An 18,570-nucleotide genomic window follows, 5' to 3' on the forward strand; every position below is an offset into this window, starting at 1 on the left:
GCGGCTCTACGTCTTACAGGAACGCGCTCGCCGGCCAAGCACACGCACTGTCGTGGATGCAAGGTCCGATCACTTCTGACACCAATGTAATGAAACAGCAGGGAGCAGATCTCGAACCCTCGACCTTCGAGCCCGAGGTCCGGCGCGCTATCGACTGTGACGCAAAAGCATGTTCGCGCGGCAAAACCGATTTCCGCGGTTATAAACCCAGGGTCGTCACACTATTGACGATTTGTGTTGTAACAAGCAAGTTTCCTGAGCTTCTATTTGCAGATTTTTTTTCGGGATAATACGAGGTAAGACCACGGTTTTATTCGAAGTCATACATAATAGAACAATGTAAATATAACAGTGTCTTGTTATGCGTTATAACGTTAACGATAACTTTGCAAGGAGGTTCTTGGAAAATAGACAGCAAAAACTAGCTATTCCAAAGATTGTTTATTATATTAACAAGATAGTCGAGTGACCGCTCTAACAATGGAAATACATGTCCTCAACTATGGAAGGCAGGCAGGAGGCGAGATCAGGAGGGGTCAGCGCTATGAATGCAAGAGTTGACCATCCATGATGTAAAAATGATAGTTTGAGGCTTTTACATGTTCTTTGTTTACAGACATTGGAGTAATACAATATTATATGTAGGGTTCTGATGTGGTTGGACAGTGAGGCATAAGTTATATTATTCAAGAATCAATGGTTATATTGATACCTACATGTACATATTACCTCGACTAACTTGTGCCCCCGCACATTGACTCTGAACCGGTATCCCCTGTATATATAGCCTCGCTACTGTTATTTTATTATTGCTCTTTAATTATTTGTTATTTTTCTATTATTTCTTTATTTTTTTACATCAGTTTATTTTAGTACACTTATTTTTCTTAACTGCATTGTTGGTTAAGGGCTTGTAAGTACACGTTTCACTGTACGGTCTACTACACCTGTTGTATTCAGCGCATGTGACAAATACAATTGTATTCGATTTGATACATATAATTAATATAATAGGTCCAAAAAATGTAGCAACTGCCATGTTACATTTCAACTTCAATGTGGTTTGGGACTTCCCAAGAATCCCGGAGAGCAAGGACCTTATAACACAAGCAGGCACCCCGCCAATGATTATATAAACGCCATTAGACTCTGCCCTCAACTTTATACATTTGACGATTTGTGTTTCAACAAGCAAGTTACCTGAACTTCTATTTGCAGTTTTTTTTCGGGATAATACGAGGTAAGACCACGGTTTTATTCGAAGTCGTACTTTAATCGTAGAACAATGTAAATATACAGTATCTTATTTTGCGTTATAACGTTAACAATAACTTCGCAAACAGGTTCTTGGAAAATAGACAGCAAAATCTAGCTATTCCAATTATTTATTATATTGACAAGATAGTCGAGTGACCCCTCTAACAATGGAAATACATGTCCTCAACTATGGAAGGCAGGCAGGAGGCGAGATCAGGGTGGGATATTCTAGCCAATGAGAGCGGGCGAATAAGCGTGTGAAGAACAGGCACAAAACAACTGAAGCGAAAACTGGTGGAGATCGTTTTGCATGGCCAGGTGCCTCGGGTAAGCGGAGTTTTGGGTTTTAGACCATTCCATTGGTCCTTAAGTGAATTTCCACCCAACCGATACACCGGGCCTTGCAAAACGAACTCCACTCTCCAGAAGCGGGCGGGCAAGCAGAGCAAGGCGGGTGGAAAGGAGGAGACAGGCAGAGTAGTGGACTGTATGCTAGCAGGATAGTCCATATCTCAAAAAAGTAGATTGTGCTGATTTATTGAACCATAGTTTAAAAAGTCTGGATAGTGCTCAAACGATGACGTCATATCTTAATTGTACTATCTTTATGCATATTTGCCATTCAGCAGGCGAAGGTCCGCCCCCATTATTTTTTAACATGTGCACACGGAGGAATGTGCAGGGGATTGTGGGAAGGGAACGGCGAGAATCTTGCTAGCGGAGCGATTTTTTTGGTAATGCAAATTTCAAGTGAAGTGAAGCATGTCAAGAGTAGGCGCATCCTCTGGTCAAAAACTCTACTGTAATAATTGAGAGGTGTCAAACTAGACAACCCGCCCGCCCAGCTTGCTTTGGTTGGGCCATTATAATTCAAAACAATACCTTCTAAAATAAGTCACTCGCCTTTGGAGTGGGACTTCTGACTTTCTCATCCAATGGGATTTGAGAAGGAAGCGAGGCGGGAGGATGAGACATACATTAGACGCTCTTATCTGAGCATCTGCGCCTGCAACGCTGTCATTTTATTTATTTATTTATTTCACCTTTATTTAACCAGGTAGGCTAGTTGAGAACAAGACTGTGACCTGGCCAAGATAAAGCAAAGCAGTGCGAAACAAACAACAACAGAGTTACACATGGAATAAACAAACATACAGTCAATAATACAATAGAAAAAAAGTTTATTGTCCTGTCTTGCCACAGTACTGTGAACCTCTGCACATTGAAGCATGTGATCGGTCTAGTTTATGTAAGGGATCAAGGGGATTGGATGCATGTTTTAAAGACACGCCCCTCAAGATTAGAGCTGAGCAGAATGGAGCGAGAGAATGTTCTCTGCTGAGTTTAGAAAAATAAAAAGTGTAGCGCTGTTTTATTTATGCTTAGTGACGACCCGTCATTCAGGACAGGTGTTTTGAGCCCCACCTGTTTAGGCAACTCCAAAATGCAGGTGTTTCAGCCTAGCTCACTGCTTTCTGTGGAGGAGGGGCAGCCAGCAGAAAATACAGAGTGTAGGCTTTGGTAATCTTCTCTATTTGAGCCGTGATTGGCTCAGTGTTCTGTTACCATAGCTTTGATTGGACTGATACATCATACTTTCAATCTTAGCTAAAATATATATATGTATATTAAAAAAGCTTAGACAAGCAGTCATCCTCATGAATCACGTCGACAATCTACTGGCAAATCCTTTTCAATCCTTCTCATATAAAGAGAAATTATAGATAAAACCAAATAGGAAATTGCGAATTCAACAACGAGTGGTTTTGAATGAATCAGTGGCAAACTGCAAACGTTGCAAAGCAATCCCTGTTTTGCTTCCCCTGCCTGCTATTCGGTGGAGAGGGTGTGTGGTCCAAGTCTGGGTTCAAGGATTTAAAACACCTATCTGAAAGGGTCTCTTTTCCAAGCTTATAAGGATAAACATTAACATGCAACACCATGAGACAGAAAAGGTTGAATACATTGGCCATGCTGTCATTCCAGCATGACTTCTGCCGTGTTCAAAATAACTGGAAACTCGGAACTGGGAAATCTCAGACTTCAGTGAGTTCAAGACAACTGGGAACTCTGGGGGGAAAAATAGCTCCGACTAGGAAAATAAGTTTTGAAAAGGTTGAATACTCAGAATTCCAAGTCGGGAACTTGGGCCTCTTTCTAGAGCCCCAACCTGAACATCACTGATGTCATGATTCAACCTTGTTTTGTTTTTAGTTCCCAGTTGTCTTGAAAGCATCATACATCCAGGGAAGGCCAGACTTTGATGACGAAGTTTGATGACAAAATTTGCCCACAAGAAAGACCTCCACTCCATCTTCCTGTTCAAGTGAGCACAGCACAACAAGTCCAAAACTGTATTGTATGCTGCTGCATAAATTATGTAATATGCCAGGGAGATATGTATACTATAGCTAAGAAAGTAAGTGTATGTTGTGTAGTAAGCTGTTAATAGCCCATGTGCCTCACCCTAATCATTTGATTCATTTCCCCTCAGAACTTAGCCTACTGCTTTGACTTGGTGGTGCACATGTAGCCTATAGCCTGAATTAGAGAAATGTCATTATCCAATATTGTAAGAGCTTTCTCTGTCTGTCTATATGCCCCCTTTATTTATCCTTTGGTTCTGACTTGGTGTACAGGGAGAATACTGTAAGAAGAGCCCATGTTCTCAATTCTGTCGCTGTACATTTCAAAAGTGCTGAACAAATAGTTATATTGACCACGTCCATCTGATCTCATTCATTAATGTCTTAATCGAAATTAGGGATAGCCTCTTATCCACTCATCGTTCCCTTATGCCATAGTTTGTGCATCTCACTTGTTATAGGCATATTGTTATATAGGTCTATTTCATTAGTGTCTTCCTGATTTTAGGCAAAGTTGGAAGGATTTCATAGTTTTGCTTACTTTGTGTATTATAATTAGCTTGTGCATTTCTTTACGAGGAGGAGATACTATATAATGTTGTTGGGTCTGTAGCCATGTTTGCCAGTGACAGTCTCTTTAAATTCAAATATTTGTTTTCAACAAAAAGTACAGTAATAGACCCATGTAATTCCAGTTGATATTGCGAGGGTTGTTTTGTTTGCGCAATGTGTGGTCTGTGTGTCGGTATATTGTATATAAAAGTGGATCCTCATGATTGCATTTTCCTTCCTAAAATACTTCAAATGGTAGGCTAACCAAGTGTCTCTCTCTCTCTCTCTCTCTCTCTCTCTCTCTCTCTCTCTCTCTCTGTGTGTGTGGTGACTTAAAGAGGAGTCAAGGCCTCATGTTGCTGAATTTATCTGAACTAACATCTGTCTCAATTTCTGTCTGTAGTGATGAATGAATAGGCCTACCTCGTCGCAGCTCGTTTGCTTGCACTTGCTTATACTTAATGCTACGTGTTAATGATATAAGAATAAACATGAATTTACTGAACATACATGTAATAATGTTTGTGTATGGTTCAAAAGTCAAAACTCATTATGCTGTTTGTTATTATTGAAGGAGAATGCGGTTCTTATCAACTTACTCAAATCCACAAGGAGTCCAGAGTAACCACATTTGTTTAAGCAAGTTAGCCATATCAGCAATTGTCACGTTCTGACCTTTATTTCCGTTGTTTTGTATTTATTTAGTATGGTCAGGGCGTGAGTTGGGTGGGCAGTCTATGTATGTTTTTCTATGTTTTGGGGCATTTCTATGTTTTCGGCCTAGTATGGTTCTCAATCAGAGGCAGGTGTCATTATTTGTCTCTGATTGAGAATCATACTTCGGTAGCCTGGGTTGCACTGTTTGTTTGTGGGTGATTGTCTATGTTGATGGCTTGTTTCAGCACAGTCCATATGATTAGCTTCACGGTTGTTATTTTGTTTACTGGTTTTGTATAGTTTTCAGTGTTCACGACTTTCTTTATTAAAGATTGACCATGGACACTTACCACGCCGCGTATTGGTCCTCAGATCCATCTCGCCTCTCCTCTTCAGATGAAGAGGAGGACGGCCGTGACAGAATCACCCACCAACCAAGGACCAAGCGGCGTGGTATAAAACAGCGACGGCAGCAGCAGCAACAACAGCGGCCGGTATCACAGGACTCCTGAACATGGGAGGAGATACTGAACGGAGAGGGACCCTGGGCACAGGCTGGGGAATATCGCCGCCCCAAAGCAGAGCTGGAGGCAGCGAAAGCTGAGCGGCGGCGATATGAGGAGGCAGCACGGCAGTGCGACAGGTACGAGAGACAGCCCCAAAAATGTTTTTTTTGGGGGGGGGGGGCACACGAGGGGTGGAGCTAAGCCAGGTAGCAGAAAAAAGCGCACGGTGTCGCCAGTACGTGGCCATAGCCCGGTGCGCTATAGGACAGCCCCCCGAGAGTGTCATGCGAGTGCGGGCATCGAGCCAGGGCGTATGGTGCCTGCTCAGCGGGTCTGGTCGCCGGTACGCAGTTTTGGTCCAGGATATCCTGCGCCGGCTCTGCGTGCTGTGTCTCCGGGGCGCTGGGAGGGTGCAGTGCGTCCTCTGCCTGCGCTCCGCTCGTGCCGGGCGAATGTGGGAGTGGAGCCTAAGGGAGAGGTGCGTGTAGTAAGCACTAGATTTCCCGTGCTTACCCACAGCCCGGTTCAACCTGTGCATGCACTCTGGAGGGTCCGGGCTAGAGTGGTTATCCAGCCTGGGGAGGTGGTGCCAAGGTTGCGCACCAGAGCTCCAGTGCTCCCCCACAGCCCGGTCCTTCAGGTGCCTCCTCCTAACCCCAAGCCTCCTGAAGGGCTCCCCAGCCTGGTGGTTCCTGTGGCAGCCCCACGCACCAGGCTGTCTCTCTGTCTCCTCCCTGCAGGTGGTCCTGTCTGGATGGCGCCGGTGCCGGAGTCTCCCGCCTGTCCGGCGCCGGTGCCGGAGTCTCCCGCCTGTCCGGCGCCTGTGCCGGAGTCTCCCGCCTGTCCGGTGCCGGAGCCTCCCGCCTGTCCGGCGCCGGTGCCGGAGCCTCCCGCCTGTCCGGCGCCGCTGCCGGAGCCTCCCGCCTGTCCGGCGCCGCTGCCGGAGCCTCCCGCCTGTCCGGCGCCGCTGCCGGAGCCTCCCGCCTGTCCGGCGCCGCTGCCGGAGCCTCCCGCCTGTCCGGCGCCTCTGCCGGAGCCTCCCGCCTGTCCGGCGCCTCTGCCGGAGCCTCCCGCCTGTCCGGCGCCGCTGCCGGAGCCTCCCGCCTGTCCGGCGCCTCTGCCGGAGCCTCCCGCCTGTCCGGCGCCTCTGCCGGAGCCTCCCGCCTGTCCGGCGCCTCTGCCGGAGCCTCCCGCCTGTCCGGCGCCTCTGCCGGAGCCTCCCGCCTGTCCGGCGCCTCTGCCGGAGCCTCCCGCCTGTCCAGCGCCTCTGCCGGAGCCTCCCGCCTCCCCTCTGTCCCGAGCAGCTGTCCCTCTGTCCCGAGCAGCTGCCCCCCCTCTGTCCCGAGCTGCCCCTCTGTCCCGAGCTGCCCCTCTGTCCCAAACAGCCCCTCTGTCCAGTGGGGTCATTGAGAAGGGTGGCCATGGTGAGAAAGCCACGGAGGCGGACAATAAGGCGGACTAAGACAATGGTGAAGTGGGGTCCGCGTCCCGCGCCAGAGCCGCCACCGCGGACAGACGCCCACCCAGACCCTCCCCTATAGGTCAAGGTTTTGCGGCCGGAGTCCGCACCTTTGGGGGGGGGGGGTACTGTCACGTTCTGACCTTTATTTCCGTTGTTTTGTATTTATTTAGTATGGTCAGGGCGTGAGTTGGGTGGGCAGTCTATGTATGTTTTTCTATGTTTTGGGGCATTTCTATGTTTTCGGCCTAGTATGGTTCTCAATCAGAGGCAGGTGTCATTATTTGTCTCTGATTGAGAATCATACTTAGGTAGCCTGGGTTGCACTGTTTGTTTGTGGGTGATTGTCTATGTTGATGGCTTGTTTCAGCACAGTCCATATGATTAGCTTCACGGTTGTTATTTTGTTTACTGGTTTTGTATAGTTTTCAGTGTTCACTACTTTCTTTATTAAAGATTGACCATGGACACTTACCACGCCGCGTATTGGTCCTCAGATCCATCTCGCCTCTCCTCTTCAGATGAAGAGGAGGACGGCCGTGACAGCAATGGCTTTTAAAAAGGCAGTAAATGAGGCTGAATGAACTGTTTCGCTAACATACAAGACTCAGCTGATATCCAGGTGTAGCGGTGGTAAAGATTCACTCCATGGTGCTGAAGGAAAGCTCTGCTGTTGGGACAGCTTTATGCAGCCCCTAATAGTTTGTGGCACAGTTTGTCACCGTTATAGTGCAATTAATGTATTGTTTAGTGTTGTCTTGTGTAGTAGCTTTGCTGGCAACTAAAAAAACAAATGGTTTGTTTGCCCCACCAAGATTTATATGCTAAAAAAGGCCGCTGTGTATACTGAACAAAAATATAAACAACATGCAACCATTTCAATGATTTTACTGAGTTAGAGTTCATATAAGGAAATCAGTCACTTGAAATAAATTCATTAGACCCTAAACTATGGATTTCACATGACTGGGCAGGGGTACAGCCATGGGTGGGCCTGGGAGGCATAGGCCCACCCACTTGGCAGCCAGGCCCATCCATAGGGGAACCAGGCTCAGCCAATCAGAATTAGTTAAAAGGGCTTTATTACAGACAAATACTCCTCTTTTTCATCAGCTGTCCGGGTAACTGTTCTCAGATGATCCTGCAGGTGAAGAAGACGGATGTGGATGTCCTGGGCTGGCGTGGTTACATGTGGTCTGTGGTTGTGAGGCTGGTTGGATGTACTGCCAAATTCTTTAAAATGACACAGGCAGCTTATGGTATAGAAATGAACAACATTTTCTGGCAACAGCTCTAGTGGACATTCCTGCAGTCAGCATGCCAATTGCACGCTTCCACAGAACTTGAGACATCTGTGGCATTGTGTCCTGTGACAAAACTGCATATTTAGTGGCCTTTTATTGTCCCCAGCACAAGGTGCACCTGCATAATGATCATGCTGTTTAATCAACTTCTTGATATGCCACACCTGTCAGGTGGATGGATTATCTTGGCAAAGGAGAAACGCTCACTAACAGGGATGTAAACAAATGTATGCACAAATTTAGAGAAAAATACGATTTTTGTGCATATGGAAAACTTTACATGTTGCGTTTATATTTTTGTTCAGTGTAAAATGTAAACAATTTGGTTGCTGTTACTTACAGTCCCTATTGCAGAATGCAGCCTTTTGACAGCATGTACTAAAGTTGATATAATCCACTTGCATTAGTCCCCTCATTTGGTGATTGGCATTTAGGCTGTGACAATGAAAAGGCAGCAGACAGACCTACATACAGCACGTTTTAGCAGGGAAATTTGGTAGAGTGACCTGATTTGTAACTATGAAATTTTTTGTCTAACTGATTGTGAACTGAAAAGTGTAAGTTTGATTCTAGAGGAGGGACAATTAATAGAAAAATAATTTGGTTAGGGTGTAAGGGCAGATTTGTAATTACCAAAGACTTGATTATCTATTTACTTTATTTAGTCTGAGCAGTGGAACAATTCTCATTCTTAATGGGCTAAAATATAGGGTAATTACTGTTCTTGTCAGCAAGAACACTTATTTCCCACACTTATTTTATTATTCCTTTTCTTCCCAATTTTGCCAGTGTAATCACATATTTGAAATCTAATATGCCTACTTGTGTCTTTGAAAATTAATTATATGAAGCTATGAATTATTGCAGCCATTCATGGCCAGTTTTGAACATGTCATACAAATAAGCTTTGTATATTAAATGGTCCGGGAATCAAATATAATTGTTTACATTTTGTATTGTGCACATGCTAGGCAGAGATGATAGTTCACCCAAATTACAAAATGTTTGTGTCCTTACCTTTAAAGCAGTCTATGAACAAGTAGACTGCAATCTATGATTTCATTGCCCACTGCCATCAACCATTAATCTGATGATTTCCTGTGTAGAGCCTTGGTGTAGTGGTAACACTCCTGGCACGTGTCACATGAGAACATGGATCAGTCCCTGCTTCCAACCTTCCCACTATTTCTAGCATTTGCCTGTCTCCCTATCTCATTTGTCTGAATAAACTGTCAAACCACCTAAAAAAATATATTTAAACAAATATTAGCATTCTTTAAATTTCATCCCCCCCAAATCTCAAAGTAACAAAGTAATTTAATTGGGTGTTAATTTAATGCTCAAAAACCCCTGAATACACCTGGCCTCTGTTTTAATTTAATTTAATTTTTTTAAATTTCCACCATGTTCATACGCCTAGGCCATGTTAAAATACGTAGAATTGCAGGAAATTAGCTTTAAAACAGTCACATTTTCCATTTAGGGGTTGTACCAGGGGGCAATGAAATTCACATAGCAAATCTCAATCCAAGCTTTCTTCAAAAAGTTGGCAGCCATGCATCTGTTAGTGGATTTATCAAAGGCCTTTTGGGAAATAGGATGCAACCAGCAAAGTTACATCTATATGCAGATGATACAGTTATAGACTGCTCAAAAAAATAAAGGGAACACTAAAATAACACATCCTAGATCTGAATGAATGAAATATTCTTATTAAATACTTTTTTCTTTACATAGTTGAATGTGCTGACAACAAAATCACACAAATTATCAATGGAAATCAAATTTATCAACCCATGGAGGTCTGGATTTGGAGGTACACTCAAAATTAAAGTGGAAAACCACACTACAGGCTGATCCAACTTTGATGTAATGTCCTTAAAACAAGTCAAAATGAGGCTCAGTAGTGTGGGTGGCCTCCACCTGCCTGTATGACCTCCCTACAATGTCTGGGCATGCTCCTGATGAGGTGGCGGATGGTCTCCTGAGGGATCTCCTCCCAGACCTGGACTAAAGCATCCGCCAACTCCTGGACAGTCTGTGGTGGATGGAGCGAGACATGATGTCCCAGATGTGCTCAATTGGATTCAGGTCTGGGGAACGGGCGGGCCAGTCCATAGCATCAATGCCTTCCTCTTGCAGGAACTGCTGACACACTCCAGCCACATGAGGTCTAGCATTGTCTTGCATTAGGAGGAACCCAGAGCCAACCGCACCAGCATATGGTCTCACAAGGGGTCTGAGGATCTCATCTCGGTACCTAATGGCAGTCAGGCTACCTCTGGCGAGCACATGGAGGGCTGTGCGGCCCCCCAAAGAAATGCCACACCATGACTGACCCACCACCAAACCGGTCATGCTGGAGGATGTTTCAGGCAGCAGAACGTTCTCCACGGCGTCTCCAGACTGTCACGTCTGTTACATGTGCTCAGTGTGAACCTGCTTTCATCTGTGAAGAGCACAGGGCGCCAGTGGCGAATTTGCCAATCTTGGTGTTCTCTGGCAAATGCCAAACGTCCTGCACGGTGTTGGGCTATAAGCCCAACCCCCACCTGTGGACGTCGGGCCCTCATACCACCATCATGGAGTCTGTTTCTGACCGTTTGAGCAGACAAATGCACATTTGTGGCCTGCTGGAGGTCATTTTGCAGGGCTCTGGCAGTGCTCCTCCTGCTCCTCCTTGCACAAAGGTGGAGGTAGCGGTCCTGCTGCTGGGTTGTTGCCCTCCTACAGCCTCATCCACGTCTCCTGATGTACTGGCCTGTCTCCTGGTAGCGCCTCCATGCTCTGGACACTACGCTGACAGACACAGCAAACCTTCTTGCCACAGCTCGCATTGATGTTCCATCCTGGATGAGCTGCACTACCTGAGCCACTTGTGTGGGTTGTAGACTCTGTCTCATGCTACCACTGGAGTGAAAGCACCGCCAGCATTCAAAAGTGACCAAAACATCAGCCAGGAAGCATAGGAACTGAGAAGTGGTCTGTGGTTATCACCTGCAGAACCACTCCTTTATTGGGGGTGTCTTGCTAATTGCCTATAATTTCCACCTGTTGTCTATTCCATTTGCACAACAGCGTGTGAAATGTATTGTCAATCAGTGTTGCTTCCTAAGTGGACAGTTTGATTTCACAGATGTGTGATTGACTTGGAGTTACATTGTGTTGTTTAAGTGTTCCCTTTATTTTTTTGAGCAGTGTATATTCATGTGCTCCTTCTCTGGTTCAGGCTGTTGAAGAGCTCCAGACTGCTTTTCAGTCACAGCCGGCCTACCTTTATGGTCTCAAACTGGTCTTGAATCTACAAAAAACTAAATTCCTGACCAGAGCTAGAACTCTGCCAGAGAACGTTAGCATTGTCACATCTGGTGGCTTATCCATTGAAAAAAGTGTCATCCTACAAATACCTAGGTATTTGGTTGGATGACAAGTTGTCCTTTAAAGTTCATGTCGATAATCTTGTTACAAAGCTTAAATTGAAATTGGATTTTTATTTTTGTAATAAGGCTTGCTTCCCGCTTATGGCTAGAAAGAAGCTTGTTCAGGCCACTTTTCTCTCTGTAAATATTATGGTGACTTGTTGTATATGCATGCAACCTCCTCCATCTTACAGAGACTGGACTCTGTTTATCATGCATCCTTTCACTTTGTTACAAATGCCAAGTCACTCACCCACCATTGCACATTGTACCATATGGTAGTTTGGACCTCACTTTATATGCGCAGAAAAGATACAAATGTATGTGTTCATCTACAAAGCCCTAAACTCCCTCTTTACCTCTGTAGTCTGGTCTCCTTCACCAACAGCAGTTACCATACCCTGTCTACTAGCTGGTTGCTACTTAAAGTCCCCAGGACATTCACAGTATTAGGCAAGACTGCCTTCTCTTCTTGTGCACCAGACGCATGGAATAATCTACAATCCATGCTTCATCTAGATATGTTAGTGCCACTGGTTGAATTTAAAATATTGATGGGAGACTGTTACAGAGGAGTGTAAATGCTTTTTTTTAAGGCTGGATCATGTTATTGTATTGTTATATGTTTTAATTATGTAATGTATTGATTGTTGCTGCCTTCTTGGCCAGGTCTCCCTTGAGAAAGAGTCTCTGGGTCTCAGTGGGCTTTTCCTGGTTAAATAAAGGTTAAATAAAAAATTAAGAAATGGCATTTGGATTGGAACCGGTACTATGGTCAGATCACATGAAAATAGCCACGCACACACCAGTGGTGGGTTAGTATAAAATAATATAATTCCCCCCCCCCAAAATGTGCATCATAGCTCAGTATTTGTATTATATATTTTATGCAGTCTTTTTTGCTCATCTTTATCAAGGGTGCCAATAATTTAGGTCCTGACTGTACTCTGTCTCTACTGAGTTGAGTTACGATGAGTGTCGGCAGAGTGTACCACTGTCAATTTCATTCGAGCTGCTATCAGTTGATACTTGTAAAAATGTCCATTATTTAATGCGTATAGCCTACCTTGTACCTATGTTTGTCCTGTGCAACTATGGGCATTTCTTTGGTTGCTGAAATCATTTTATGTGACGTCTGTCAAATTGCACCCCGTAATTCACTGTTTCCAATGGAGTACGAAGTTACGACTTCAAATGTGCTCTACCACTTGATACTTTTATAAAAATATCCATTCTTTAGTGCTTACTGTGTACCTGTGCTTGTCCTGATTGATATAGTGTTGTGTCAGTTGACATTGGAATCCCTAATTTTTTAATCTGCTGTGCAATGACAGGCTGCTCCTTCTTTGTTAAACAAACAAAAAAATTATACTTTTATAAAAAATTACAGATTTCAGCACCCTAAGAAAAGCTCAGTTACATAGGAACAAGATAGGCATTCAATAATTGACATTTTTACAAGAAGGGCAATTCTACGATAACCGAATGATGCTGATGCCATGTTCACATCGTGATATAATTCCTTACGCCGTACCTCATCTTCAAGGAGTCTTGCCCCGCTACTGAACGGACAAGTGTAGTGTTTGTAACACAGAGCCAGTCTCTTGTCAGAGATTGCATTTATTTTGGGAGATTTCAAATTATTTTAATTCGAGACAGGATTGTGTTGTTATGTGTTAATAACATTTAGACTACGTTACCCAGCAGGCTAGGCGGATGGTTAAAGAATGCCTTGCATGGCTAAACATGGAGTTCTAGCTGAAGTATATGTTCATTAAAAGTAGTTAAACCTACACCCCAGTTTGTCATTATATAAGGAACAAAAATAACATGGTGTCAGATTGGTAGTCGCTATGACAAGACAGACAAAAGAAAGGAGTAACTCTGCAAATTTCCGCGACGAAAATTAAACATTCTACCACAAGTCAAGTGACATGAGTAGTCGAAGATGCTACCGTGCAAGAGTGAGGACAATGAGCCGCAGCAGCGAGAGTGACAGCAGCGAGAGCGAGGCTGCATCGGAATCTTGACGAGCATGTTGATGAGCAACATACTGAAGTAAGAGAAATTGACACTGTTCCTATTCTCCGTCATGGATAGGCTTAGTCCTCCTACCCCTATGCAGTTAACAGGCAATTTAGCTGACAATTGTTAACGTTTCAAGCAGAGATCCAATATCTACCTAGCAGCCAGTGGTGCAGGGTAGATGATGACAAATTGAAAGCGTCCATTTTTCTGCATGTTATTGGAGAGGATGCATTGGACATTTACAATAGCTTTCAGCAAGACGAGGCAAACTTGACATTGACTGTGCTAATGGCTAAATTTGAGGAGTACTTTGTACCAAGCCAGAACGTCACGTTTGAGAGATACAAGTTTCTCTCTCATGATCAGAAACGGAGTCAGTTTTGACCAGTATTTGGCTGAGCTGAACACACTGAGCAAAACATGTGAATTTGAAAATCTGAAAGACTCACTAGTGAAAGACAGTATAGTCTGTGACATACTTGATAATGGACTCAAGGAGAGATTGCTGCGTGAGCAAGATTTAACTTTTGATAAAGCAGTGAATGTGTCGATCAGCTGAAACCACCAGAACACAAGCTAAAGAGCTGTGCAGGGATGAGACGTCTGTACATGCAATAAAAAGAGAGGAGCAATACACAACGCCTTACAAAACAAAAACAAGCAAAAGAGAGAAATCAAAACACTACATGTGGAAAATGTGGATTTATCCACAAGCCAAAAAAAATGCCCTGCATATGGCAAATCATGTAACAACTGTAACCTCTTGAAGCTAGGGGGCACTATTTTTATGTTTGGAAAAATAACGTTCCCAAAGTAAACGGCCTATTTCTCAGGACCAGATGCTAGAATATGCATATAATTGACAGATTATGATAGAAAACACTCTAAAGTTTCCAAAACTGTCAAAATATTGTCTGTGAGTATAACAGAACTGATATTGCAGGCAAAACCCTGAGGAAAATCCAATCAGGAAGTGCCTCTTATTTTGAAACCCTTCTGTTCCTATGCATGCCTATCCTCCATTTAAAGGGATATCAACCAGATTATCAACCAGCTTCCCTAAGGTGTCAGTCTTTAGACATAGTTTCAGGCTTTTAGTTTGAAAAATTAAGTGGATAGGTGGGGGCTCTCAGAGTGAGTTTTTGCTCTACAGAGTAAAGCCACCATTGTTCCTCCCGCTGTTATTGAAAAACCTACACACACGGTTGATATATTATCGAATATATATTTTAAAAACTACCTGAGGAATGATTATAAAAAACGTTTGACATGTTTCTGTGGACATTATGAAGACTATTTGGAATTTCCGTCTGCGTTGTCGTGACCGCTCTTTCCTGTGGATTTCTGAACATAACGCGACAAACGGAGGTATTTTGGATATAAAAATCATCTTTATGGAACAAAAGGAACATTTGTTGTGTAACTGGGAGTCTCGTGAGTGAAAACATCCAAAGATCAAAGGTAAACGGTTAATTTGATTGCTTTTCTGATTTTCGTGACCAAGCTTCCTGATGCTAAGTGTACATAATGCTATGCTAGGCTATCGATAAACTTACACAAACGCTTGGATTGCTTTTGCTGTAAAGCATAATTTCAAAATCTGAGACGACAGGTGGATTAACAAAAGGCTAAGCTGTGTTTTGCAATATTGCACTTGTGATTTCATGAATATGAATATTTTTTAGTAATATTATTTGACTGTTGCGCTATGCTATTCAGCGGTTGCTGACGAAAATGATCCCGCGACTGATGGGTAGCGTCAAGAAGTTAAGGGTTGCGTCAATCGAATCTGGTATCAGGATAAATATGACACAGTCACCGATTGTATACTATGTACTTTTTATTAGCTAAGCAATAAGTGGTAAATGCAATTTTCGTATATACGGGTTCGCTGTAACACCACGCAGGGTAGAACAGAGAACTGACTTGTTCCTGACAAAGTTATTATAATATACTCTGACAGAAGTAGTTCCTGCTTCCGAGCCGGCCTGTCACAGAGTATGGACTGGGCATGATTTAAACTCACCCAGCCTATCGTTGATTGTTGGCGCACAAACTGGTCCCAGCCCCCTAGGTGCTTCAGCGGACAGGCGTTGTTATGTAGAATATCTGTGTGCTCATACTCTCGATACAGTTATCACACACCTGGCTCCTGTTATCTAACAAAAGACCATTTGTTCTCTACACTACGTTCTGTATGTGTCTACGTTCTGTATGTGTCCACCGCAACTCATTGCACAGTCCCTGTTTTTATGTTATTCTGTATTTTTCCATCACGTGAAAGGCCCATGGCCCTGAAACTGTAAACAATGTCTCAAGTCAGCTATGTTGCATAACACATACACCCACACAAGCCAACAGCAGATACCATATCATATGTGATTGAATAGTAACAGGCTATCAGCAAAGCTGAGGCTACAAAGAAAAAGGTTCACACAGTCGAGGAGATGGAAGAATTCTTTGTTGATTCTGTGGAAATATGCAATGCAGTAAATGCTGAATGGATTGTGCCATTGAAGGTGAATGAAACTATAATACCATTCAAGCTTGATACTGGAGCACAGGTAAACCTGTTGTCGCTGGATGACGACAAAACACTGAAGGTGAAGAGCAAAATACACCCGGTGAAAATGAAGGTTACTGGTTATACTGGAGAGAACGTACCAGTCAAAAGATAGCTGCATAGTAACTTTACAGCACAAAGGAATACAGTTCAGAGCACAGCTGCTGATTGTGGAAAAGAGTGTACAACCTATTCTAGGAATCAATGCATGTGAAAATCTACATTTCTTGAAAAAAGTGTATGTAGTGACCTCACAGACTGAAAATGACCAAGAATCAATACTGGCTGAGTATGAGGATGTGTTTGAGGGTCTTGGATGTTTACCAGGAGAACACAAAATATGTACTGATGACAAAATGACTCCAGTTGTGCATGCATGCAGAAAAGTTCCATTTGCACTGAGGAAAAAGCTCAAAGAGGAATTCTGACGCATGGAAAAGATGGACGTCATCACAAAAATTGATGAACTGGGTAAGCTCACTGGTTATTGTGGTGAAAAAGAACGGCGATCTCTCAAAATGCTCTCTCTTGATTGCTTTGTTAAGTTGCCAACCAGAGAAGGGATAATGTCGCAGTTTGCTGGAGCAAAGTGGTTCAGTAAGCTTGATGCCTCATCAGGATTCTGGTAAATGAAGCTAGATGATGCAAGCTCAAGGCTATGCACATTCAACACAGGGCAGGTACAGATTTCTTCGTCTACCATATGGGATTCTCTCAGTGCCAGAGGTCTACCACAAGACAATCTACATGATCTTCGAGCACATTCCAGGAGACTATGATGGATGACATCATTGTCCTGGGGTCCACAAAAGAAGAACACGACGCGAGAGTGAGACAAGTGCTGGACCTGACACGGAAAATCAACCTAAAACTAAACAAGGACAAATGAGAGTTTGGTGTAAAAACACTTACCTTCGTGGGAGACGTACTTTCAGAGGACGGAGTCAAACCAGACCCGAGGAAAACATCAGCCATCAACAACATGGAGCGCCCGAAGAACAAGGACAATGTGAAACGCTTCATAGGCATGATCACCTACCTTGCAAAGTTCATACCTCAACTGTCAGCACAGTCCGCTCCACTCAGATGTCTTCTGGAACAGAAAAGGGAATGGGAATGGTCCCATGAACAGGAAAACTGTTTCAAAAACCTAAATAAGACAATCACAGAAGAGCCAGTGCTCAGGTTCTATGATCCAGAGAAAAGCACAAGGGTTTCTGCAGACGCATCACAGTTTGGCCTGGGAGCAGTTCTTCTGCAACAGCATGACGACACATGGCAACCTGTCGCATATGCGTCCAGAGCCTTGACAGGCGCAGAGATGAGGTATGCACAAATAGAGAAAGAACTACTGGCAAGCACATACACTTGCGAAAGGTTTCACCAATACATCTACGGACGAGACTTCGAAGTAGAAACCGACCACAAACCATTGGTGTCAATCATGTCTAAGCCACTGAATGATTGTCCAATGAGAATCCAGAGAATGTTGATCAGACTGCAAAAGTATGATGTGAAGATGATCTATACCCCGGGAAAGTTTGTTCGCGGCTGACACTCTTTCTCGAGCAGTCAACAAGGAGAGCTTCGACACACAGAAAAATACTGAGATTCAGGCCTACGTCGACATGATTGTAGCATCACTTCCTGTGTCTTCTGAGAGAATGGAGCAGATCAAAAGAGAGACCGCAGCTGACCAAACAAACAATGACAGAAACAACACTGATAGGATGGCCCTCACAGAAAAACAACTGTCCAAGGGGAATATCGGATTACTGGATGTGCAGAGCAAAGCTCACCGTTGTGGATGACATAGTGTTCAAAGGCAACAAGATTGTCATTCCCATGACACTACGCAAAGAAATGCTACAGAAAATACACGAGGGCCACTTGGGTGAGGAAAAATGCAAACGACGAGCATAAGAAGTAATGTACTGGCCAAGAATGAACCAGGAAATCAGCCAGACCACTGCTTCATGTGAACTGTGTTTGACCTACAGGCCAAAGCAGCAAGCAGAGCCGCTAATGCCTCATCCAGTACCCAACAGACCCTACTACAAAATTGTCAAAGGTCTGATGAAAAAGGCACACGATGGAAAGGAGGATTTCCTAAAAAATCTGATCTACTGCAGCGCAGCGCTGCAGAACGGACTTTCACCTGCACAAATGTTGATGGGACGTCGTGTCAGAACCAACCTACCCATCCATGAGGACTTGCTAACACCCAGAGGTGCTCACAAAGTCAAACTCGCAAAGAAAAAATAGAAAGACAAACAAAAACAGCGACACAAAAGTGCAAGACACTTGAACTGAAACCTGGAGATCATGTACGACTCCGAGACGTCACTACAGGAACCTGGATGCAGCAAGGGTGTGTGCAGAGAGAAGTTGCACCGCGATCCTATGAGATCCAAACGGAGCATGGATCACAACTGAGACGAAGTGGATCTAAGGATCGA

At 44.0% G+C, this 18,570-nt stretch overlaps 1 protein-coding gene across 5 annotated transcripts in view; it reads left to right on the top strand.

Annotated features, from left to right (window-relative positions):
• Nucleotides 1–39: 39 nt before the first annotated feature.
• Nucleotides 40–18,570, top strand: part of LOC110524502 (flavin-containing monooxygenase 5) — a 35,517-nt gene continuing 16,986 nt past the window's right edge. For 2 of the 5 annotated variants that reach the window (XM_036978297.1, XM_036978299.1), the window contains exon 1: nucleotides 1,084–1,240. The gene's annotated coding sequence lies outside the window, so the exon portion shown is untranslated. Of the gene's footprint in view, nucleotides 297–1,083; nucleotides 1,241–13,234; nucleotides 13,579–18,570 lie in introns of those variants that run through there. The other 3 variants (XM_036978295.1, XM_036978296.1, XM_036978298.1) reach the window with 3 other exon arrangements.

This window comes from Oncorhynchus mykiss, chromosome 5 (genome assembly GCF_013265735.2).
Source record: "Oncorhynchus mykiss isolate Arlee chromosome 5, USDA_OmykA_1.1, whole genome shotgun sequence".
Classification (NCBI taxonomy): Eukaryota; Metazoa; Chordata; class Actinopteri; order Salmoniformes; family Salmonidae; genus Oncorhynchus; species Oncorhynchus mykiss.